Genomic DNA, 10952 nt, shown 5'->3' with positions numbered 1-10952 from the left:
AGGAGGACGAGGAATTAAGAAAATGTTTTCCTTAATGGTAACTAATTAAGAAAGAAAATACAGTAGACTGTAATTTGGTTAAATTAATTAGGAAATTCAAGAGATACCGTGTGCGACTGTGCGTCGAATGATCGCTGCATTTCGGACGGTCTTTTTAGCTTCTTGTTTTTTTTTCCTTTTAATCGTTTTTTTTAAATAGGGTGTCCAGGGCTAGCCGCGCACACCTCGAATTATTTTATACAGTCACAACGGTTTCACACACTTACGCATGGGAGTGAGTTGACCCCAATAGTTATTGATAAGGGGAATCGAACTTGAAATCTTACAAGGGAGCAAATTCGCCCTAAGTCTCAGACCAAAATCGCCAAGCGAAACCCGAGTTATTTTATTTGTTTTTAATTGATGGATTTGAATAGGTGTCAAAATGTGAGAACTCGCAAGAAATAGCTAAGAATCCGAGGTGTTACTTTATGATTTTTTTAACCTAATAATAAAAAATCAGTAATATTGTGGTTAATTTATGTAAGTATTTTAATTTTAATTACCGGCGAAAGCGCCTTTTCTCTCCGGGTCACCAGCGGCGCGTCGTGCGCCTGCCTGGGTTCAGTTGGAAATAAATACTGCTAAGAGTACAGCCCTCCCTGGCTCCCTCTTATGTTTTTTTTTTTACGAACATGTGTTCAGGCCAACTTACGCAAACTTTGGCAAATCCTAAGATACCATAACCTATCGTCCATTAGTAGAGGCCACACTTGAAGCTAGAACAAGTGCTTCATAAGATACCCGTCACCCCGTTAGAAAATATTGTTTCATCACACCATGCGACCACGTGTATGTATGTTGTTAAGAGTATGTTTGGTATGGGACTATGGGAGCTCAAACCCACCCTCGATGTTTTTTCATCAATAGTAGTATATTGCAAGAGCACTTTAACCAGAAATGGGCATTGTAGGAAATTGAACTTAGAATTTTTTCAAGTTTATGAGCAAGAACAAATATGACAAAACTATGATGAAAGGTTATCGACGATGATCAAGGGAATTGACCATATTAATCAAGAATAATAGTTACATATGTTTTAAGAAAATTAAACATGCAACATTTACATTGAAATAAATAAATAAACAATATGGTGTGATAAGTATTGAGCGCATGCCCGGCGCTAGTTGTGTGTTTAAAAACGACACTTGAAAAAGTGGATCATAAAAAATAAATGTTGTTGTATATGGCATTTTCATTTATACGTACACTTTCAGGAAGATGTAAAGGAAAGAATGTCGGAAGCAAAACAAGACACTCTTTCAACTGATTTTAATTGATATAAAAGGTTTTGGTGATGCGAAGGTAGAAGTCATTCTAAATTTAGGACGAGTAATGTGAACTTAAGGTTTGCTTCGACAAGTACAAGGTTGATAATCCTTCAAGTGGGGATTAATTTTTGTCGATTGCTTTTTATACCTGTATTTATTATGCTTTGAATTTACCCCTGGAGGTAGTAGCACCATTCTCTATAGGGTTGGTGAATCGATCGAAGTAAACCATTACTATATTATCTTGAATTTGATCATGGTTTCTTCTTTATGAAAATTATCCAATATAGTTGTATGTTATAGCTGCGAGTTACGTAATTCAGGACAACGTCTCTGGAGTTTTTTGCCTCATTCGAGTGCTATTAACTTCTTCAAAATTAGTTCATACAGACCTTTGTTTTGACTTTAAAACAACATCGCAGGATTGGTCCCTCAAGACTAATTGAGGTGCTCGTAAACTAGGCTGGACACCTGAAGTAGTTAAAAAAAAGTGAAACTTGGATAGGAGATGTCTTTTTCTTGCTTTGACCTTTCCTGGGCAATGTGGATAGGTATTTTTTTTTTTCAAATTAAATTAGTGAATCAAATAAGTTAATAAATTTCTTCAAAGTCTCCAACAAAATACAAAAATTTAAGAAAATCGGAACATGGATATACCATGTAAAAGTTAGAAGCTAGTAGACATTAATATTCATTTTAATTGAATCCTTCCATAACGAACGATGAAATTGATCTCGAAAAATGAGTCTCGACATTCTAAGTTAGGCGTTTCTTCACCTTTCAGAGTAATAAAATTCTCTCCTTTCTAAAGAAAAAAATTAATACCAGAAAAATGAAAAAATACAGAAGGAAAGAAAGAAGCCATCAAGTGCAGAGATGCTGAAGCCGATGCCAATAAGCTAGTACTAGATGAGTAGCCGCCTTGGAAGACGGCAAAGACACGTGTGTGGACGTGATTACTGAAGAAGGACCATGCACTGGTCACAGGGGGTGTTGGACTGGAGTAGTGCTTTATCACTAGTTATAGAGTACTCTCTTTTTCTTTCTGATTAAAAAAAAAAGGGAAATTGGTATCTTTTCTAGTAATTCTCTCTGTTTTTTATTTTATTTTATATTTTGTTGGAGAAAAACTTTATCTGTTAATATCACGCGTGTTTAAAAGGAGGGGATGATGATGTGTAATGATAAGGGTTGTGGATGTAAAGTCTGGTACCTCATGGGGCCTACTGATCAAATTTTTTTTTTTATAACCAAATGTTGGAATAAACTTGCTGCACCTCGACTAATTTTAGAATTCTGAAATTAACGATTAGGTAATAACTCCAATGCCAAATGTTTGGCCTATGTGAGATTCAAAAATACACATGCATACTCAACTAATTTTAAAATTCTAAAATTAACGACCGGGTAATACCTTCAGTGGCCCAAATATTTAGTCTATATGAGATTCAAAAATGCCCGTATGTCATAGAAAACAAACGCTAGTTACTTTCTCTTATACTATCAACTTGGCCAAACACTTTGGGTTGGACCTGCGTAATCCAGGGTGCTATTGCTATTTTACCATACTAACAACTTGATTAGTGCTCCACCACGATAGGTTAACCCAAGAAGGTTGACTAAGTATCAAAAATGCACGTATGTCATAGACAACAAATGTTTGTTACTTTCTCTTATACTATCAACTTGGCCAAACACTTTGGGTTGGACCTACGTAATCCAGGGTGCTATTGCTATTTTACCATACTAACAACTTGATTAGTGCTCCACCATGATAGGTTAACCCAAGAAGGTTGACTAAGTAGTTTTTTTTTTGATCGGCAAAAGATGAAATTTATTAAAAATGGGAAATAAGGGAAGGGAATCCAACAAAAAATTGGATGAACATCACAAGGCATAAGCCCGAAATACCTAAAGGTCTATAGGGTCCACAACGAAAATAACAATAAAGCCCAACCCATACCCAAAATAAACAACAAAAGCCCAGAACACCCAAACCCGGCCTAAAACCATGGCCGGCCCATCCAAACCAGACCCCAACCCTAACCACATCAGCCACCATCGCCGTACAAAACACCGAAAAACAGCCTCGCCGTTAAGCCGAGCCGACCTCTCCCAGATGTAGAGGTTGGCGGCTGGATCCGACCTACGAAAATGAGGACCAAAACAATCAGGGCCTAAGGACACCAAACCACCACCAAAACAGCCTAACCCAAACTAAACCCCAGGAACCACAATCAACACGAGCAGCAGCAATCCAACGCGACGAACTGACAGCCCCACGCCCGAAAGAGAACTCCGAATAGCCGCTGGCCGGACTTCGGCACACAAAGACGGCAAAAGATCCCAGCCATGGGGGCCGCATCCACCTCCCTAACACTGGATTGAAACCATCACCGATCAAATCGCCATCATCTCCGATCGTTTTTGAAAATAAGAAAAGAAACCTGCGAAAAACATTAGAAAAAGCAGCTACAATACTCCACCGCTACGACCATACCACCGACGACCACCACCACACAGTTGGCCCAGATCTGCATCATCAACCACCAGCACCCACAGCCTCTGAACATTCCGGACCACCCAACACCGCTAGGCTCCCGGAGGAACCAAGGGACCTCCGGCCGGAGGAAGCTGGGCAGAAGCCCCGCCACCACACCCTCCCACGCCGAGGAGGGTGGAGGCCCAAAAACACAGACGAAGGGGGAAAACCGAGAGGGATTTCGATCTGGGAAGAAAGTGATAGAGATGAGATAGCAGGCGCAGAGAGGAAAGAGGAGCCCAGGGGGAGGTGGGAGGGAGGCGCCTCCCCCCCCAAGCGGCGGCGGCGGCAGGCAAAAAACGAAGCCCTGACAGAGGGTTAGAGAGAGAGAGTCTCGAGGAGGGTTCAGGTTGACTAAGTAGTTGTCAGAAAACAATAAATGCTCCTCTATGAAATCACAAATTCACAGGTTTTATTTTCATAGAGATCAAATATTTCAAACATTGGGGTCACTGAGGATTACGCATGATCGTTACCTTAAAAGCGGAAATTAGTCGAGGTGCACGCAGGCTGACCTAGACATCCAAAACTTGGTAGGTTTTCTTTTGACATCTTTAGCAAAACCTACATATGGTAGACTTAAATTTCGAATGCCCACCTTTAGTGACCTACTGACCTTGACCCAGCGCAAAGAGCAGGTTTCCGTAAATTTTTTCTTCTCAAAAGTCAAATTCAATCTTATGATCAGAGTAAGAAAAAAGTGAAAAGTCTGGAAGGTTGGTAAACAAATGGTAGATACATTCAATACTCGATCATTTTAATCCAACGATCAATTACTTTATTTTCCGGTATGGCCGGGGTTCTTTGTTTACTTACTTGCCCTCTTAATGAAACTGGAATTGGACGTAATTCAGATATTTGTTCTCTAGCTCCCATCGCTTGTAATAAATAAATAAATAAATAAATAAATAAATAAAAAGAAAGAAGATATTTGGTCATCCTTGTAGAATGTTGTATTGGGGAGCTTTACAATGAGGTGATACGACTGCCTTTTGCATCTGACATTTGGCAATAGCCGCAATACATTGGAGTTGCTCTTAAGTCTAACGCAAGAATATGCCAAAGGAATTAAAATTTCAATACTCATTCACGGATTTCGGGTCGGTACTGTGCAGTAATGTGTGCAATATCACGTTGTGCATTTTCGAGCCGTTTCATCGTGCATCCGACAGTTCGGATCTCATCCTGGCAACTAATGATTGAGAGCCGTTCATTGCCGAGACATCTGACGGCTCGGATGTGCGCAGTACGGTGCTACGCACACCACTGCACAACACCTTCAGCTCTCTTTTTTCGGTCTTGCTAACCTCCGCGCCACTAAACAGATGATAATGTGTCAATAATTCCAAATAGTCTAAATAAATTCAGACATCAATGCACATCTCACGGATATTGATGCATTTTCATAAATATCAATACGTCTTTCCCGGATATTAATATACCTTTTGAGCGGAGGTTAAAATAATCCCTTTATTTATTTATATATACAATTGTCAATTTTTTGGACACACTCTTTACCAAAAAAAAAAATTGCGCATTTTCTGTGACAAGTATACCGTAGTTATCCACCACTCGTCAGGTGTTTATTATAATTTTCAAATTTTACTTTCCCAAAGCGACACAAAACTAAAATCATAAAAAGATCCCAAAAAAAATTATTGCGATCAATTGATGAAGATCCAAATTCCGATATATAACTCAAACAGGGCACAAATTTAGTAAATAAACTAGAGGTCGATGCAAATTTTGTTCGACCAATTAATTATCATTCATCGCAGATTTCTGAAAATATGAACACCATGACAGAAATCAATTTGAGACTTTTGAGAGATATTGTTAGAGTTGAAAATTGAGGAATATTCTTAAAACGGCAGTTAAACAACACGAAAGTATCATGAGCATTGAGCATACCACAAAACTAATAGGAGTAAAAATTGACAAAACTCACAAACTAGAGGCAAAATGTAGCACTAACATTGTGGCTCGTCTCCATCAATGGGAAGATAGCCTCTCATGAAATTTACAGAGAGAGAGAGAGTATCAAACTTGTTAATTTAGTCCTAATAGGATGAGGGAGACGTGGGGGGTGAGGGGCGGTTGAGTTGGGCAAAGTAATTTTACCCCTTTACCCGAATAGTTATTTGATCGTATACCAGATAACTGTAATACTAACTTATTTTCGAAAGGACGCGTATGAAAAATACTTTTGTGACACGACTTCACGAAAAGGAGACACCAACTTGGATTTCCTTATATAAATATATTAGAATAGATGACAGAATGATATATTTTCATGCTTTTTTTGTTTTTCCCTTTGGTGATTTTTTCAAGCATTGAACGTTCTTCTACGTTGCTTTCCTTCATTTTTGGGCCAAGTGTATAAAACCTTGGCGGTCAAATTTGCGGGTAGTCCTATGGTACACACCCCTTATTAAGGGGTGTACCGTACGCATCATGATTTTAAACTCTTGGATTTCAAAGTAAATAATCCGGACCACCCATTTATTAAACCAATTAATAAAATAAAAAAATGGCTTAGCAGGTAACAGGTTGTTCTCTCTTCATTAACTTTCTCTACCTCTCCCTCATGTGTAAAATACTACAAATTATATAACATAACCACAATTGTTATGACAACACAAAAAAATTGACACTTTCTTACCACAATGTGTCGTACCAAAAGAAATCGATCAAAAGATACTAGATACAAGACCAAAATATATCGTTGCACAATCAATAATTATTATACCCAAACAAAATACATGTCTAAAATATCACAAATTAAATATTGTATAACTTAACATCCTAACAGTCCTGATCGATCATTTTAAAAATACATTCACTAACGACATTTAGATTGTACAGTCAATTTATATTTGGTATGAAACCTAGTCCTCTATTGTAGTTGAATGTAATGTAGTCATGCGACTGTGACACAATAATGACGATCAAATCCGTTGAATTTTTTATGTTTGTTGATTACGTCACCTACGTAATTTTTTGTCTCAATCAAGTTTAGGAAACTCCATCATCGGCACGCAAATTGAATAATAGAATGATATTTTCCATCCAATTAAGTGTCTAGCTATAAGCCATCAACTTCATTCTTGATACGAATGACCTAATTAATATTATGTAAAATATATATACGAATGACCTAATTAAGGTTTGACACCGATCCATGTGTTAAATATATAGTGCCAATTGTTAAGTGCACCACCCTAAATATTGATAAGATTGGGTATTAATATAATTAATTTCACCAATTACAAAAAGGAGAGTAATTTTCACACTCTATTTTTTGATATTCACACTTACGGAGTATTTTTTTGTACTCCATTTTAGTGTTGAAAGTGTATGCATTTGAGACAGTTGGATAATTATTTTTTCATGACCTCTCATTTTTCCACAAAGGAATTTTGATTTTTTGAATTAAATTTTGTAGAAACAGAATTTGATTTAGACTAATATTTTGAGAGGAAATTGTAGTTGTATTCGAAAATTTGGGTATAGTACTTACTTTTTGGTGAATTTCTTGGATGAAAATTTTGTGCAAAAACTTCATTTTTAGTTTAAATTATTGAGGTATTGTGTAGGGACAAATAAGAATTTGAAAAATTAGTGTAGAGGGAATCGAAAATTAAGACAATATGGTGGAAATTTTAAAATTTGAAAAATAATGTGGCGGGAATTGAAAATAATTAGTGGTATTGTATTTTGTCAATTATAACTATCGTTTACTGAACATTCCGATTGAATTTTTTTTATACGACACGTTGTGGGTATGAAAACGCTAATTTATGGTGTTGTCATAACAAATTTGGTTATATTACTGAATTTGCGGTATGATATTTTGCTAATAATAACTATCGTTAACTGAGCATTTCAATTGAATTTTTTTATACGATATGTTGTGGGTATGAAAACGTTAATTTATGGTGTTGTTATAAAAAATTTGGTTATATTACTGAATTTGAGGTATGATATTTTGTTGATTATAACTACTGTTAATTGAACATTCTGATTGAATTTTTTTATACGACACGTTGTGGATATGAAAACGTCAATTTATGGTGTTGTCATAACAAATTTGGTTATATTACTAAATTTGTGGTATTTTAGACATGTGTTATTACGGAATATTTTAATTAATTTCCTTTGGTACGACACATTGTGGTAAGAAAACGTCAATTTATGGTATTGTCATAACAATTATGGTTTGTTATAAAATTTGTGGTATTTAAATATGTTTTCTTTTAATATGACACGTTGTGTTAAGAAAATGACAATTTTAGGTGTTGTCATAATAATTGTGGTTATTTTCTAAAATTTGTAGCATTTTACAAATATTTTTGGCTTGGGTATAACAATTGTTGATTCTGGTACGACATATTTTGATTTTGTTACGGAATATCATACGAGTCAAAAAAATTTGGTACGATTCATTGTGGTAAGATAATGTCAATTTATGGTGTTGTTATAACATTTGTGGTAACATTATTTAATTTTTGATATTGTACGCATATATTTGGTTAGGGTACAAGTATTATGGATTTCAGTACGAATAATTATGGTTACATAATAACAATATTTTTTAATTATGAGTAACCTACTAATGACCTGTTCAACAAGTAAATTTTAATGTACAAGTCGTAACTAGAATCATAAATATGCATTAGAAAACCAAAAATTGGCATAATGAAAATCACAAATTGTCATAATTTAGACATACGGTATACCCTGTGTACCATAGCTTCCTCCCAAATTTGCTCATTCATGGCATTATTTCCCATTTTTTAGCCTTCTGATAATGCTGTCAATTGTATGATTGGTGCATACCAGTCTTTGGAGCATGTAGTAATTGAAATTTCTCTTACCATACTTTTTCCTGATAATTCAGGTGTTTGTGTTAATTTAAGCACACTTTGATTGATCCTCAACCCCGGTAGCCAGTAGGGGTGTAAACGAGTCGAACCGAACTGAGCTTTGACGAGCTCGAGCTTGGCTCAAACCTTAACGAGCCGAGCTCAGTCATTTACTAAACGAGTCTCTTAATTGAGTCGAGCCTCCCTTAATGAGTTGAGCTTTTGTTGAACGAGCCGAGTGGAGCTCGGCTCATTTAGTAAACGAGCCGAAATCTCAAGCTCAAGCTTAGTAAACGAGCCGATCCAAGCCGAGCTCACGAGCTGCTTGGTTCGTTTACAGCCCTACAGGCCAGTACTTGCGGGGGTTCTAATAAAAGCTACCCAAATTGCCCGCCCCCACGAAAAATCGTGCAATTTTCGAATCGAAAAATGGTACTTTCCAGGATCATTTTTAAAGTTTCTTTACACCAACTTAAGGTACTTCCAGACCTCTTTAATACAGTGCAAATAAATTTACAAAATTATGCCTGGGCGTATTTGATGTTTTAATCTAAAAATTGTAAGTCTTCTCGTAGGGATCCAGCAATTTGAGACAGATGGAGTAGAACGAACCTCTGTATGGACTGGTTTCTCTTAGCATACTTTAAGGAGTTGGGTTAGTACGCAACCACCAAATATGACATTAATTTTTTTAGTCTTTTGGCGTTGGTAAGCCAATCTAGCTAGTTGTAGTCATCATTAATTTAACTATATATAATAGTATCTCATCAGCTTAGCGGTTTCAGCTACTGAAAGCAGTTGGGGGCATTTGGTGAGTTCGATATGGTCGTATGATTTTCCCAGTTTATATTTAACAATTGATTGTTGAACCGAAATCAGGTCAAATTCATAAAAATAAAAAAAATACGACTCTGGAAAATTATAGTTGAATTTTTTTTTTGGCACATATGTTAAAGATTTCATGTCTGAATATTTTTTCTTTTGGAAAATCTTATTTTTGTAAACTAGTACTATATCTTTGTGTGTTCTAAGTATAATACATTTTAGAGGTAGATTATTTTGGGTCAACGCAACAATGTGTGTGGATCTATTTTATTATTTGTTCGAGCAAAAAAAAAAAAAGTACACAGGTACTGATTGCTTCCCTATGAAAGTAGTTCAGTAAATTTCAAAAGGTAATGTATATATATTTGAATTTAACTTGGATTAAACCATTAATTAAGAAATGTTAATATAGTAGTTATACAAAAAATACTCAAAATTCTATTTCATTTTAATTTATAAAATAAGTGTGTGGGGTTGAGGCTCCACCGTCCTCACAACGGCTCCACTTTGGATGCCTTTGGTGAGAGTCGAACTAGAGACTTGTGCTTGTAAGACATTTATCTCTACCCTTTTTATCATTGGGAAAAAAAAATGTTGAAGTTGTTCTTTAAAAATAATAATGTTATGGTAGACTTTTTAAATCTCTTAGCTTTTAAATGTTTCCAAACTCAAAACAATAAAATTTCACAAAACAAATTAAAACTCTTTTAAGCTGAGAAAAGAAGTAAGACCAAACGGGACTACTATTTATGTAATGCAATGAGAAAGCTAGAAAGTTACTACTATTCCTTGATGTTTCCCCCCACAGGATACACGTATTCCTATTACGAATTTTGTAAGTAGTCAAACACAATAAAGGATTTTGAATCCAAACACGCACACACACAACAATGGACGGTAATCGTATGTGTCGATGAAAGTGGAGTGGTGGGTACAATATATTTTCACGCAATTGACATAGGTTCAAACTTCAAAAACTACAACTAACAATGCTGACTTTCGCTGAGGGAAAAAAAAATTGTACGTATTGACCGAGTCTGATCCGGGTCGAATCGAGTTCACTCTGAATATGGATGGATATACCATATGAATCGAAACTTTGAACTGCCTGATAGCTGCTTCGTATTGCTTGTTGACTAGTAACAAACAAGGCTGCGCGCTAACCAAAGGTCAATATATTTCTTTCTAACTTCTTAAATGACTTGTAAATGCACCTACACTTGCTCAAGGGTCGTTGAAACAATGTCATCAATTCCAGAAGAATCTCACACCTGCGGAAAACTGACGAATCAATTAAAAAAAAAAACCGCACCTCAATTAATCTTGAGACATGAAATTAACAACCGAACAAACTTTTAGCGACATCTAAGATTTGGAATGTTTGTCCTTCTTAGAATTCGACATTGCAAT

This window comes from Rhododendron vialii, chromosome 5a (genome assembly GCF_030253575.1).
Source record: "Rhododendron vialii isolate Sample 1 chromosome 5a, ASM3025357v1".
Lineage (NCBI taxonomy): Eukaryota > Viridiplantae > Streptophyta > Magnoliopsida > Ericales > Ericaceae > Rhododendron > Rhododendron vialii.
Note: the sequence above shows the minus strand (reverse complement) of the source record.